The sequence below is a fragment of the Sminthopsis crassicaudata genome, chromosome 3 (genome assembly GCF_048593235.1).
Source record: "Sminthopsis crassicaudata isolate SCR6 chromosome 3, ASM4859323v1, whole genome shotgun sequence".
Lineage (NCBI taxonomy): Eukaryota > Metazoa > Chordata > Mammalia > Dasyuromorphia > Dasyuridae > Sminthopsis > Sminthopsis crassicaudata.
In genome coordinates, this window is record NC_133619.1 from 370081478 (window position 1) to 370096929 (window position 15452).

Here is a 15452-nt window from a genome sequence, read left to right on the forward strand (position 1 = left end):
TAGATAGTCAATGAAAAGATTAAATAATGTGAGCAAGGTCAGGCTACTAGAATATGAAAGAAAAAAATTATCCTGACTCAAATATTGGCTCTCCATTCTGCAATATTATTTGCATATATTTAATAAATGTCTACTATATTTCAAAAACATTCTAGTAATATAACATGTATAAATAACATATTGTAAAATGATACATTAAATATTTCAATTTTACCTTTAAGATCCCTGTAGCAATCTCAAAAAGTGCATTGCTGAGGGATCCATGTTTGTAGCAACACTTTTTGTAGTAGTGAATGGATTTCCATCAATTGGAGAGTGGCTGAACAAATTATGGTATATAAATATTATGTAATATTATTGTTCTGTAAGAAATGACTAGCAGGATGATTACAGAAAGGCCTGGAGAGACTTATATAAACTGATATTAAGTGAAATGAGCAGAAGATCATTACACATGGCAACAACAAGACTAGTTCTGATGGACATGGATCTCTTCAACAATGAGATGATTCAAACCAGTTCCAATTGTTCAGTAATGAAGAGAGTCATCTACACCCAGAAAAAGGACTACGGCAAGTGAGTGTGAACTACAACATAGCATTTTCACTCTTTCTGTTATTGTTTGTTTGCATTTTTTGTTTGTTTGTTTTCCTTCTCAGAATTTTTTTCCTTTTCTTCTGGATCTGATTTGTGTGTGTGTGTATGTAGCAAGATAATTATATAAATGTGTATACAAATATTGGATTTAACATATATTTTAACATACTTAACATGTATTGGACTACCTGTTAGCTAGGGGTGGGGGGTGGGGGAAAAAGGTGGGTAATTTGGAACACAAGGTTTTGCAAGGGTCAATGCTGAAAAATTACCAATGCATGTTTTGTAAATAAAAAGCTATAATAATAATAATAATAATAATAATAATAATAATAATAATAATGCAAAATGACAATACTTAAAGGCTTAAAGTTTCTTCAGAAATATTCACTGGTACTCATTGCACTCTGCCAGTTTTAGAGTTTATCTGACATTGAGGATAGAATATGAAATATACTGGAGTCTCATTATAGGCAAAGGGGTTTGCAATGTAGTACACTTTTTTTTCTGTCCATCTCAGACTTATTATACTGGTTGAAATGGAAGACCTTAGAAATTATCTTTTTAACCTTCCCATTTTATAGATGAAGAAGCTCCATAAAAGGGCTGACACTCTTCATTTATGTCCCAAAGTTTATTCCTACTAGAATATTCATTATCATATTTCCTCGTTAATGACAGATTTTTAATTGGAAAAAAATTATGTAAAGAGTTAGAAAAAGCATTGTTTTCTCATCTATACTTAAGCAAATAACACACAGAATAAAACAGGATTTTGAAAGTGAGAAAGATTGAAGCTTCCATTTTTATTAGCCTATGACTCAGAATTAGATCTTTTTTCTAGAAAAATCTTGATTCATTTAAGTTCCTAGACAGATGAAAATAAATACAATTTTCAGTGTATTTTGGACCTCCATATTAAGTATTGATAAGGAGGGAAAAGAAACAATGATAAATACCACTCTGTGGGTATTAGGAGTAGGAAGCTGGAAATAAGCTTGCAAAAAAATTTTGGTAGACTATTTTTGTTCTGATAAATCTTATCTAATATTAAACATCTAAAAATTACTCAATAACACCAGTAAACTGGTGACTTTACTTCTGAGCACCTGGAGATTAATATCATCATTATATTTCTCTTAAGTAACAATTTATTTTAAAATGATACACCCTATTCCTGTGCCAAAAATTTGGTCATTATTTCATACCATTCAAGATTTCTAATAGCCTGGTCTCCTGTACTTATTTTTTTTTGGCTTGAGATTACTGGATAACAGCAGTAAGAACAATAAACTGGCCTGTAATTTGTGAAAACAACATATTTAAGATTATAATATAGAGTAAAGTAGACTATTGTGTCATTTTCCTGCATTTAGAAGAAAATAGCTATTGATGGTTACAGCTTCCTTCTTTCTCTACAGCTCATTCAGAAAATGTCAGCTATTCCCTCAATACAAGTAACAGATTGTATTAACAATTTGGCATATCCTCAATTATATGATGGATGTGTAAAACAAGTTATTTTTTATTAGAGCCTTTTATTTTCAAAACATATGTATGAATAATTTTCCAACATTAACCCTCACAAAACCTTGTGTTCAATTTGTCCCCTTTCCCCCCATGGCATGTAATCTAATATATGTCAAACATAGTAAACTATATATTAAATCTAATAAAAGTATACATGTATGTATAATTATCTTGTTGCACAAGAAAAATCAAATCAAAAAGAAAAAAAAATGAGAAAGAAAACAAAATGCAAGCAAATAACAACAAAAAGAATAAAAATGCTATATTGTGATCCATACTAAGTTCCCTCCGTCCCCTCTCTGGGTGCAGATGGCTCTCTTCATCACAAGATTATTTGAACAGACCTGAATCATCTCTTTTTTGAAAAGAGCCACATCCATCAGAATTGATCATTATATGAATTTTCTTCTTGTTCTGTACAATGATCTCCTGGTTCTGTTCATTTCACTTAGCATCAGTTCATGTAAGTCTATCCAGGCCTCTCTGTAATCACCCTATTATTTCTTATAGAACAATAATATTCCATAATATTCATATACCATAATTCAACCACTGTACAACTGGTGGGAATCCACACACTTTCCAGTTTCTTGCCACTACAACAAGGGCTGCTACAAACATTTTTTGCACATATGAGACCCTTTCTCTTTTTTCAGACCTCTTTGGGATATAAGTGCAGTGAAAACTCTCCTGGATCAAAAGGTATGCACATTTTGATAGTCCTTTGGACATAGTTCCAAATTGCTTTTCAGAATGGTTGGATCAACTCTGTTGAAAAAGTATCAGTGTCCCAGTTTTCCCACATACTCTCCACCATTCTTCATTATCTTTTCCTATCATCTTAGCCAATCTGAGAAAGGTGTAGTGGTACCTAAGACTTCAGATCAAATCCTTTATCATCTTTCATTTGGCTGTTTAATTTTGTTGTTATTTTTGTAATGTATTGAAAACTGATTTTTTTCCAAAAAAGTTGAAATGAGATGCTAGACATTCTTGATATTCATTAAAAGTAAAAGAGGACAGATAGATTAAAATTTGTCAATCCAACTTTGATCAGGAAGAAATCTCTGATGTTAAAGGTTGCAGCATGTTAAAATATGATGCCATGGGAAACTACATAGATTACTTCTTTGGAACCTTTAAAAAAATGGTACTTCCCAGAGAGTTTTGACATAGTCCTGCCAAATTCCTAGACAATGAATAAGACAATGCCTTCAAATAGGAGAATTAAATAATTCTATAGAGAAAATAAATGTACTTTTAAAAAAAGAATAGAAAACCTTAAATGAGGATAAACCCAACACATATTCTAAGGTTAATGTGAGTATCAATTGAAATAGTATAATTTAAGTAATTTGTAAAGCTTAAAATACATAGATATATTGGCTAGCATTAACATTGTTATGTAATATATAATATGTACTTTAGGGAAAGGAAAAAAAAACAGACAAAATAAGATTAAACAGTCAACACATGCTTTTCAGCATGCTGTTGTGGGGTTTCCTTGTCTTAGACTTTTCCATTACTCATGCTTTATAAAACTCATTTCAGAAGTTCCAGAAACAACTTTTGTGTATGCCTTTACAAAAGCTTGTTTAAATCACTGACCTTTCCTTTTTAGCTCATAACAGATTGTCAGGACACAGGGGACTATTTCAAATATTGGAGAAAATAAAATAGGATTCTTTTCTGGGAACAGACCTCTGTCAGAAATGCAGAGGCCAAACATATTCACAAGAAAATGATTAATACTAGAGGCCAGATGAAAATTTCTTGTTCCATTGATACTAATTAAGAAAATTCAAGATTTTATATAGAAAAAAAAAATCTACCTACCTCCCCCATCTGTCTGCTGTATGTCTGTTTGTTTGTCTATCTCTATTTTATGAGATAAAGTAATATATGATTTAAATGTAAAATAATGAGATTGATTTTTGTGTAAGACTTGTGGAATTTGTTTCATTACTTATGATCATATTTCATAACCTCTGTCTGTAAGTAAAAATTGAGATTTGTCTGAATTTCTGCCTCTCTATTTTAAAAATCGAATCTTCTCAAATATATTTTCTCTCCTGTTTTCTTCAGCTCATACTACCATAAGCTTCTGAATCCCTGATGAATAGTTATCACTGAATAATTCATTATACAGTGACCTTCATTGTGTAAATTTTTTATTAGCTCTTTTGGCAGCAGATATATTTCCCAATTCATCAGGCTACAGCTCTGCATAGTTTCAGACTTTCCTGTACAAAGTGTGGACAGAATAACCCAGCAAGAACAAACCAGATCCTCTAAAATGCCATCTAAGATTTTGTAAGGGTAAGTTAACTGAAGACAGGAACAGATAGGATCATTTAATTTTGATTATGTCACTTGTTTTGAATTAGTATTGCAAGCCATTAATCAAAACAACTGTAACATGAGATGCAAAATTGATATTTTAATTGTTTAAGTTATGTAAATGAAATAAATTGATCAAATCTATCAAGAATGTGTGTCAAATGAGACAAACATTCAATGTATAATTACTTAATTGAATTGATGTGTGCAGATAGCATAATGATATAATGTTAACAAAGGGAAACTATAAGTCTGTTCATGTTTTATTCTGTATTATACAGTATTTTTAAAAATATGTAGATATTAGATTTAGGAAAGTAATCACCAAATTTTAGTTGGAAAGTTTTCATCAATCAAGTTCAATCTCTTTCATTTTTTTCTTTAATTTTAAATGGTAAGGTGTTGAGAAAAATAGACATGAGTAGTAATTGTCTCCAAAGTCATAGTTATGGTCACTATGAAACTAAATGACATCTCCTCCTGAGCTTATCTGGATTATAGTCATATTCCATTCCTTCTGAAAGAACTTTTATGCTTTTACCTTCCTTACATTACTACAGCACTACAACTAGAATGATCAATCTTGTCAAAAAAAATAAAATACTAACATTCTCTAAAAGAATGTTTTCCTTCATTTCCAAATCAGGTCACATTCTAAATATTAGTTTTCTGATTTTGAGTACTATTTAAAAATCAATGAAGAGAAATTGTTATGGACTAGCACAGAAGATACAGAACAGGAAGAAGAGAACTAAGAATAATAAAGGATTGTTTAAGTGAATGAAACTATTTTTTGTTTTCCTAAACAAGAATCTTTATATCCTTTACTAGTTTACAGGACTAAAACACTAAGGAGATAGCATGGTAAAGCTTATATAAAATAAAACCTGTAGATAAGAGCTCTGGATTCTATTGCTGATCTGGAGCTCAGTTGGCAGACAAAGAACTTTACTTTTCTGACATTCTATTTCAGCATTTGTGAAATGTGGGGATTAAGCTAGACAATTTTTAAAATATCTTCTAAATTCTCTATTTCTATACTTTATGGCAATGAGAATTGGAAATTGTCAGATACTAAAAAAGATACAGAAAAATTATAAACATGAGCATAACATCAATTTATGTATGCTTATGAAAATAAAACAGTAAATTCATCATGGACAACATTTTCAAACTATATCACAGGATTTTTTTTATTTTTGTTTTGTTTTCAAATAAAGTAACTATAAATAGCGCAACTGAACTGTAATATGGTCAGGATTACCAGGGTCAAATAGCCAAATCTGTGAAACATATCCCTATTTATACTCTAATTTCCTTTGGGTACACATTTCAAATTGCATATATTAGATAGAATCTCATATCACACACACACTAAAACTCAGATCACAATACTATCATCAATTTTTAGAAGTTCTTAATGTTCAATGTTGGTAGTAGTATCCTTTGTACTCAAAGAAGACAAAAAAAAAATGGCATTACTATGTTGGGGTCAAGTTAAATTTTATGTGACCATGGCTAATCAGAATACCGTAAGCTTAGGAGGTTCTACCATACACTGGGAACAAAAAGTCCATATAAATATATAGAGTGAAAATATCTTGAAATCTGTGTATCTGATTTCTTTTCAGTTGCTACAATTCTGCTTACATAGCACAGTGCCTTCTTTAATGTAGCCACACCATGCATGGTGGTCCTTTAACATTTTTTCTCATATCTTACAATCAGTACCAAAATTCCTTAGAAAGACTTTGAGAGTATCCTTGTAACACTTCAGATTTCCATGTGAGAACTTGTCTTGTGTGAGTTTTCTGCAAATTAATCTTTTAGGGAAACATGTTTGCCCTGAGAAGAATGTGAATACACTATCAAAGTTGGTTCTCTATGGTAGAGTTTAAGTGCCTGACCGTTTAGCTCAAGAAAGGACTTCAGTGGGGCAGGTGGATGGCACAGTAGATAGAGTACTGGTCCTGAAGTCAGGAGCAACTGAGTTCAAATCTGGCCTCAGACACTTAATAGTTCCTAGCTGTGTGATCCTGGGCAAGTCATTTAACCCCAATTGCCTTCGTAAATTTAAAACAAAGAAAAGACTTCAGTATCTGATACCTTATATTTGAAAGCGATTCACATTCCTACCAGGTTTCCCAGGCATACAACAATGCAATCAATGAAATGGAACTGTAGACCTTCAGTTTGTTAGGCACTTTAGTATCTTTTCTCTCTAACATTTTCCTTCAGTCTCCCAAACACTGAGCTAGCTCTGGTAATGCTTGCATAAATTTCATTATCCATATACATCTTTGGAAAGCATACTACCAAGGTAAGTGAACTTATCTATAGTATTCAAATTTTTTCCATCTCCTGATAACTGATGCTATCATATATGGATGGTGCACTGCTGGCTAAAAATAGGCAGCAGAAATTGATCTATATTCTGTTGAATCACAGCTTTAGAGACTACATTGATTGCACAATCATCTGTAATCAAAAAAGTTATGCACCAATTCTTCTTCCAGTTTAATCTTGGGTTATATTCCTTTCATGTTAAATAATTAACCAGTACAGTAGCTGGCATTGCTGCTGCTTTCAAGCTTGTTGAAGACATCTGACAACACTGCTGAAAAAATCATACTAAAAAGCATCGGAGCAAACACATAGCCCTAATTCACATTAATGATGACTGGAAAGGCATAAGAGAATTCTTGGAAGTATGCTTCATGAAACTGACAAACAATACTGATAAAATTCTTTATGCAACTAAGTTTTGCCATGTTTTTCTACAAGCCTTCATGACTGAAAGTATCAAAGACCATGGATCAATAAACATTGTGTACAGATCATTGTCCAGCTGCTGGCATTTTTCCTGGAATTGCTAGACAGCAATACCATATCAACCATTCATTGACTATGATGGCACATAAGTACCAGGGTAGATGACCAAATTCCAAATGAAAAATCAGCCTATGAAGGAGAATTCTGGCAAAGATCTTGCTGGAAATAACTAAGAAAAAGGTCTCCTGCATTCCCCTATCTTGATTGTCACAAGACAAATTATTTATTTTCTCTTTAATTCCCTTTAGTTCAAATGCCTTGAAATCCTAAGGAATGACCTATTTTTGCCATATAACCAAGCTTTTGCATTTGCAGTGGATTCCCTGCCTTATAAATCTGAGATGGAATAAAGTCCATGAGTCACTTTGCCACTTAAGAGGACCCTAATGACATTTAAAATTTCTTCTTCAGTTGGAAATTCAGTTAGAAAGGAATTGATTTCAACTTGTAACTTGATCAATAGCTTCAGCACTGGTTGATGAAGATCTGTTGAGAACACTATGGAAGGGTTTAGCCCATCTTTCCAAGATCATGTCCTTATCAGTAATGAATGTGGTTCTATCCATACTGTGTATTTGATTTGTAACATAGATCTCTGGCCTATAAATAACCTTCAGGGCATCATAAGAGCACTTTGGGTTGTTACTGAATTTCATCTGCCTTCTTACTGAGTCAAGAATCCTTTACTTTTTATAAGTTTTGTTTGCACTTTACTTTTGATGAAGTTTATACTGCCATTTTAGAAACAAACTATCTTGCAAGTAAAAGCCCTTCTCCCTATTCTTTTTTTTTTATTGTTGTTGAATTTTTGTCAAACCAAGTTTGCAGTCTATGAATGTTATGGCTCATAAGATTAAATGCAGTGCAGTAAACCCAAAGTTTGAAAGCTGTACATTCCTTTTCTGCTCAATTTTTGCCTCTTGTGTTCAGCATTCCTCTTTGCTCACAACAAATTATTCATACAGGGAGAATTCTAATCTGTTGAGATTAAGTCTTTTGGTATTGTTTTGCCTTGCGGCCCCTGATTTTGTTGAATATAACTTTTAGTTTGGAGAGGATAAGTCTATGATTGGTCCAACACTCTGTGCCCACATTATCTTCAACACCCCCGCATCCTATTTGTCTCTTCACTTAAAAGTGATATAGTCTCTTAAATGCCAATATCTGCTGCAAGGAGTCATTCTTGAAATTTTAGAGTGCTTAAGTAAATGGAGGATGAAATTAACAATGAGGTCATGAAACATAACTAATCTTTAGTAGTAATTGACAATTGCTGTTGCTCTTCTATCTCCATTCATTTTAAGGACGTCCTGCTATATCTGAAAAACAGTGCTTACTCTGGCAATAAAGTCACAAAGAAGAATAGCTTGTTCTTTTTCAGCATACTGATGATAAAGATCTTTAGTCTTTCATAAAATTTTCTTTTAACTTCATCAGTGTTCATTCACTAATGATGGTGACATAATGCTTTCCTGCAAATAGCAATCATGTTTTCATTTACTTGTTTTCATTTTCTTCCAGGAAAACTTATTTCTGTTGAAAATTCAAATAATGTATCTTGGAGATAAATTAATAGAGAGTTGAGAAGATCTGGGAATGTTAAACTGAAGTGACAAATAAGGAATTAAGCTTTAAAAGGAGCATATGAGTTCTACAAAGTAAAGATGAAAGAATGCATTCCAGACTTGGCAAGTGGAGGAAGAAATTGGAATACAAAATTTTAAAATTATCTAAAAGTCTATTTTGGCTAGAAAGAGAATAATATAAGATTTTTAAAAAGTATCTTGAAGATAGACTCTATGATTTTTCAAATACTAGGCTTAGAGACACATTTTGTCCTAAAGGTAACAGAAAGTTTTTTTTTTGTTTGTTTGTTTGTTTGTTTGTTTGTTTAATAGGTAAATAAAATAGCGAAAACTCTTCCCTGAGAAAGGTACCAAAACAAACAAACAAACAAACAAACAAACAAACAAAAAACTCAAAACCTTGAAGCTTCCTCTTTATTTGAACTTTCTTCTTTAAAAATATAGAAAGCATATTACTTTTCTATTCCTTTTTGTAATTTATAATGAGTTTTTAAAGGTTTGATCACTGCTTTTTCAGATAACTTTCTTTTTTACTTCATAAATTAATTCCATCTTATTAGACATTTAGGTATATAATAGTAACCCCCTTTAATATTTCCTCTACCTTGTAAAAGACATCACGACATTTCAAGAATGTCTCAGCTGTTCTGCTTTTATTAGAGCAGACATTCCAACAGATGCCCAAATATATAAATATAGTGAGAAGTTCTGTGACTGAATTTGCAGAGCTTCTTAGCTGACTGATAGTGACTGAATCCAACAACAGCATATTAGAACTTTCAACCAGGGATGAACCTACAAGGGTGTTGCTCAGAACAAAATTCACATTAGACAATTGCTGAGCTCAAATCAAGGGGGCAACCCACAAACTTTACCTCTTCTCTAGCCATTTTGGGAGCAATGAAAGCCTACAATTTGCCACCTGAGCCATTTCTAAGATCCCAGAACAAAGAAGACAATATGCCAAAAAGCAACAGAAAGACAAAAGAAAAGAAAAAGATCAATCCAGGAATTCCTCCAAGAAAAGCACAGAACCTAGAAGTCATGAGAAATTTAAAGTCAAGATATAGGTTGGAAGAATGAGCATGAAAAAGAAAATCTTTAATAGTTCTTCTTAAATTGATCTTTGGAATTATTATGGTTACAGGAAGATCCAAACCACAAACTAGAAAGGGAAAAAAAATGACTCCAAAAATTTTACAGGAAAAAAAAAATCTCCAATTAAAATGCAAGACAAGTTCACCTAGAAGTCCTGTAAAATATGAAGCAGGAGTTTAAAAATGCCAAAATACTTTGATAAATGAATGGAAGTATTAGTGGGAAGATGGTGAAAAGAAGAGCTATAAAAGAAAAATTGAAAAGTTTTAATAGCTTTCTGTAAAAGGTATAAAATTATAAGAGAAAAAAATTCATCCAAAAAGTTTAAAATGATCAAATATAAGATAATGAGTATCAGAAACAACATAAAACTGTCTAAACTGTACAAGTCTTTTAGAATAAAAGCAAAGTAAAAATTGCAAGAATTCACTAATTACAAAATGAAAAGCATCATGAATATTATAGTTAAAAGCAGACCTTATATATAAAAGAAAAATTACTAAAAGAGCAAAGCAAAAAGAATTAAATTATTGAGAAGGCCCAGTAAGATCACACATATTTTAACAACTGCTACAAGAAAGTTTATTATATAATATTCCACCAGACAAAATATCTACTCTTACAACTAAGAAAAATGTACACATCAAACTGAGTACAATTTTATAGGAGGGAAATGGACCTGTAATAAAATAGAGGACACAAAACTATTCCTGGTGAAAAGCCTGAAGTTTATAGATTATTTGAAATATAAGCATAAGAGTAAAGAGGCACATAAAAAAGTAAACATAAGTAAGTGACATAGTACAGTAGAAATAATAAAAGACTTGGATCCAGGCCTTAGATAATTCATAACTATGTCCTTGGATAAGTTATTTATCTAAATTTCCTCTTCTGTAAAAGAGGGATAATAATAATAATACCTTACTTCTGAGGTTATTTTGGGGATCAAATGAAACATTTGTAAAATACTTACTATATTACCTGCCACATAATAAGCCCTATATGAATGCTAATTATTATTATTACCTAATGATATCATATCAGACTAAATAAGGATAAATTGATTACTTTGTAATATGACATTCTTCCTATTTTCTTTAGGATTCTATCATTATCAGGAATCATTTCCTGTTTGTGTTGTCATTCAGTTGTATCTGATTCCTCACAACCTTATAGATTATAGCTTAGTAACCCTTTTGTCTCCACTATCTCCTAAATTTTGTCTTTTGTCCAAGAATTATTCTTTTTTTCCCATGACACTATCTATCAATTTCATCCTCTGCTTTCACCCCTTTTGCCTTCTATCTTTCTCAGTATCAGTCATAGAGTAGGCCTAATTACACAGAGGGAATGGAGAGGGTTCCATTATAGTTTGATGATATTAAAAGAAGAATAGAAAAGGAAGCAAAGAAAAAAAACACAGGAAAGGGGAGGGAAAGAATGATGGGAAAATGAATATATATTAGTAGGAACACAAATAGGAGGAATGATAATTGATATTCAGTCTGTTCAAAGGAAATAAGAATATACACATAGTTGAGTACAGAAATACATTTCATTCAGAGAAATAGGAGAGGAAGGGAAGAAGGAGAAAGGTAGAATAAAGAGGAATAATTTATTTAAGGAAGTAATCTCTTCTTAAATTTTCTGATCAATCTTCTTAAACAAAACAAACTCCCAAAGAGGAGGTAGAATATAAAGAAAATGGAATGGTTAAGAAAGTAGGATAAAGGAAAATGTACAATTCTTTTATTTTATTATAACTTTTTTATTGACAGAACATATGCCTGGGTAACTTTTTATACCACTATCCCTTGCACTCACTTCTGTTTCAACTTTTCCCTTCCCTCCTTCCACCCCCTCCCATCTAATTATGTTATAAAACATTCTAGATACAATATATGTGTGTAGAACCAAACAGTTCTCTTGTTGCACAGGAAGAATTGGATTTAGAAGGTAAAAATAATTTGGGAAGAAAAACAAAAGTATAAACAGTTTACACTTGTTTCCCAGTGTTCTTTTTCTGGGTGTGGCTGATTCTATTTATCATTGATCAATTGGAACTGAATTAGATATTTTATGTTTGTCAAAGATATCCACTTCCCTCAGAATACTTCCTCATACAGTATCACTGTTGAAGTGTATAATGATCTCCTGGTTCTGTTCATTTCACTTAGCATCAGTTCATGTAAGTCTCTCCAAGCCTCTCTGTATTCATCCTGCTGGTCATTTCTAACAGAACAATAATATTCCATAATATTCACATACCACAATTTATCCAACCATTCTCCAATTGATGGACATCCATTCATTTTACAATTTCTAGCTAATACGAAAGGGGCTGCCACAAACATTTTGGCACATACAGGTCTCTTTCCCTTCTTTAGTATTTCTTTGGGATATAAGCCCAGTAGTAGCACTGCTGGATCAAAGGGTATACACAGTTTGATAACTTTTTGGGCCTAATTCCAGATTGTTCTCCACAATGGATAGATTTGTTCACAACTCCACCAACAATTCATCAATGTCCCAGTTATCCCGCATCCCTTCCAACATTCATCATTATTTTTTCCTGTCATCTTAGCCAATCTGACTGATGTTTAGTAGTATCTCAGAGTTATCTTAATTTGCATTTTGCTGATCAGTAGTGATTTGGAACACTTTCATATGAGTGGAAATAATTTCAATTTCATCATCTGAAAATTGTCTGTTCATATCCTTTGACCATTTATCAATTGGAGAATGGCTTGATTTTTTTACACATTAGAGTCAATTCTCTATATATTTTGGAAAAGAGGCTTTTATCAGAGCCTTTAACTGTAAAAATGTTTTCCCAGTTTGTTGTTTCCCTTCTAATTTTTTTTGCATTAGTTTTGCTTGTACAAAGGCTTTTTAATTTGATGCAATCAAAATATTCTATTTTGTGATCAATAGTGATCTCTACTTCTCCTTTGGACACAAATTCCTTCCTGCTCCACAACTCTGAGAGATAAACTATCCTATGTTCCTCTAAATTGGTTATGATCTTGTTCTTTATGCCTAAATCATGGACCCATTTTGATCTTATCTTGGTATATGATGGTAAGTGTGGATCCATGCCTAATTTCTGCCACACTAATTTCCAGTTTTCCCAGCAATTTTTGTCAAATAGTGAATTTTTATCCCAAAAGTTAGCATCTCTGGGCTTGTCAAACACTAGATTGCTATAGTTATTGACTATTTCATCTTGTAAACCTAACCTATTCAACTAATCTATTTCTTAGCCAATATCAAATGGTTTTGGTGACTATTGCTTTATGATATAGTTTTAGATCAGGTACAGCTAGGCCACCTTCATTTGATTTTTTTTCATTAATTCCCTTGAAATTATCGACCTTTTGTTCTTCCATATGAATTTTGCTGTTATTTTTTCTAGGTCATTAAAATAGTATGATTGGTATGGCATTAAATAAATAGATTAGTTTAGTGAGTATTGTCATCTTTATTATATTCACTCAGCCTATCCAGGAACACTTAATATTTTTCCAATTATTTAAATCTGACTTTATTTGTGTGGCAAGTGTTTTGTAATTTTGCTCATATAATTCCTGACTTTCCTTTGGAAGATAGATTGCCAAATATTTTATGCTATCAACTTTTATTTAGAATGAAATTTCTCTTTGTATCTGTTGTGTTGGATTTTGTTGGTGATGTATAAAAATGCTGAGAATTTATGTGGATTTATTTTGTATCCTGCAACTTTGATAAAGTTATAAATTATTTCTAAAAGCTTTTTAGAAGAACCTCAGGGGTTCTCTAAGTATACCATCATATCATCTGCAAAGAGTGATAGTTTGGTTTCCTCATTACCTATTCTAATTCCTTTAATGTCTTTCTCGAGTCATTGCCGAGGCTAGCATTTCTAATACAATATTGAATAATAATTATGATAGTGGGCAATCTAGTTTGGGATTACTTACTGGGAAAGATTCCAGTTTTTCCCCCTTACATATGATGCTTACTGATCATTTTAAATATATGCTCCTGACTATTTTAAGGAAAAATCCATTTATTCCTATCCTCTATAGTGTTTTTATTAGGAATGGATGTTGGATTTTACCAAATGATTTTTCTGCATCTATTGAGATGATCATGTGGTTTTTGTTAATTTGGTTATTGATATAGTCAATTATGCTAACAGTTTTCCTAATATTGAACCAGCCCTGTATTCCTGGTATAAATCCTACTTGGTCATAGTGTATTATCCTGGGGATGATTTTCTGTAATCTATTTGCTAATGTTTTATTTAAGATTTTAGCAACAATATTCATTAGGGAGATTGGTCTATAATTTTCTTTCTCTGTTTTCAATCTATCTGGTTTAGGTATCAGTACCACATCTGTGTCATAAAAGGAATTTTGTAGGACTCCATCAATCCCTATTTTTCAAATAGTTCATACAGTATTGGACTTAATTTTTCTTTAAATGTTTGGTAGAATTCAGCTATAAATCCATCTGGTCCTGTTTTTTTTTTTTTTTTTTTTTTTTTTTTTTCCCTTAGGGAGTTGGTTAATAGCTTGCTCTATTTATTTTTCTATAATGGGACTGTTTATACTATTTAATTCTTCCTCTGTTAATCTCGGCAAACTATATTTTTGACGGTATTTATCCATTTCATTTAAGTTATCGAATTTGTTGGCATAAAGTTGGGCAAAGTAACTCCTAATTATTGTTCTGATTTTCTCTTCATAAGTGGCAAGTTCTCCCTTTTAATTTTTAAAACTAATAATTTGATTTTCCTCTTTCTTTTTTTAAAATCAGATTTATTAAGGGTTTGTCTGTTTTGTTGTTTTTTCATAGAACCAACTCTTAGTTTTATTAATTAATTCAACAGTTTTTTTTTTTTTTTTTTACTTTCAATTTTATTGATCTCTCCTTTTATTTTTAGAATTTCAAGTTTAGTGTTTGACTAGGGGTTTTTAATTTGTTCTTTTTCTAGCATTTTTAGTTGCAAGCCCAATTCATTAATCTTTTCTTTCTTTATTTTATGCAAGTAGTCCTTGAGAGATATGAAATTTCCTTATTACCTCTTTGGCTGCATCCCACACATTTTGGTGTGACATCTCATTATTGTCACTTTATTGGATGAAGTTATTAATTATGTCTATGATTTGCAATTCCAACCAATCGTTCTTTACTATGAGACTATTTAGTTTCCAATTATTTTTTGGTTTATTTTCCCCTGTTTTTTTATTGAATGTAATTTTCATTGAATTGTGGTCTGAAAAGGATGCTTTTAGTATTTCTGCCTCATTGCATTGTTTGAGTTTTTTATGTACTAATATATGGTCAATTTTTGTATAGGTTCCATGAACTGTTGAGAAGAAAGTGTACTCCTTTCTGTCTCCATTTAGTTTTCTCCAAAGATCTATCATACCTAACTTTTCTAGTATTCTGTTTACCTCTTTGACTTCTTTCTTATTTATTTTG

The 15452-nt window shown here is 31.6% G+C and overlaps 1 protein-coding gene across 1 annotated transcript in view; it reads right to left on the reverse strand.

Moving 5' to 3' along the window:
• DPP10 (dipeptidyl peptidase like 10) overlaps positions 1–15452 on the reverse strand; it is an 887847-nt gene that overhangs the window by 712018 nt on the left and 160377 nt on the right.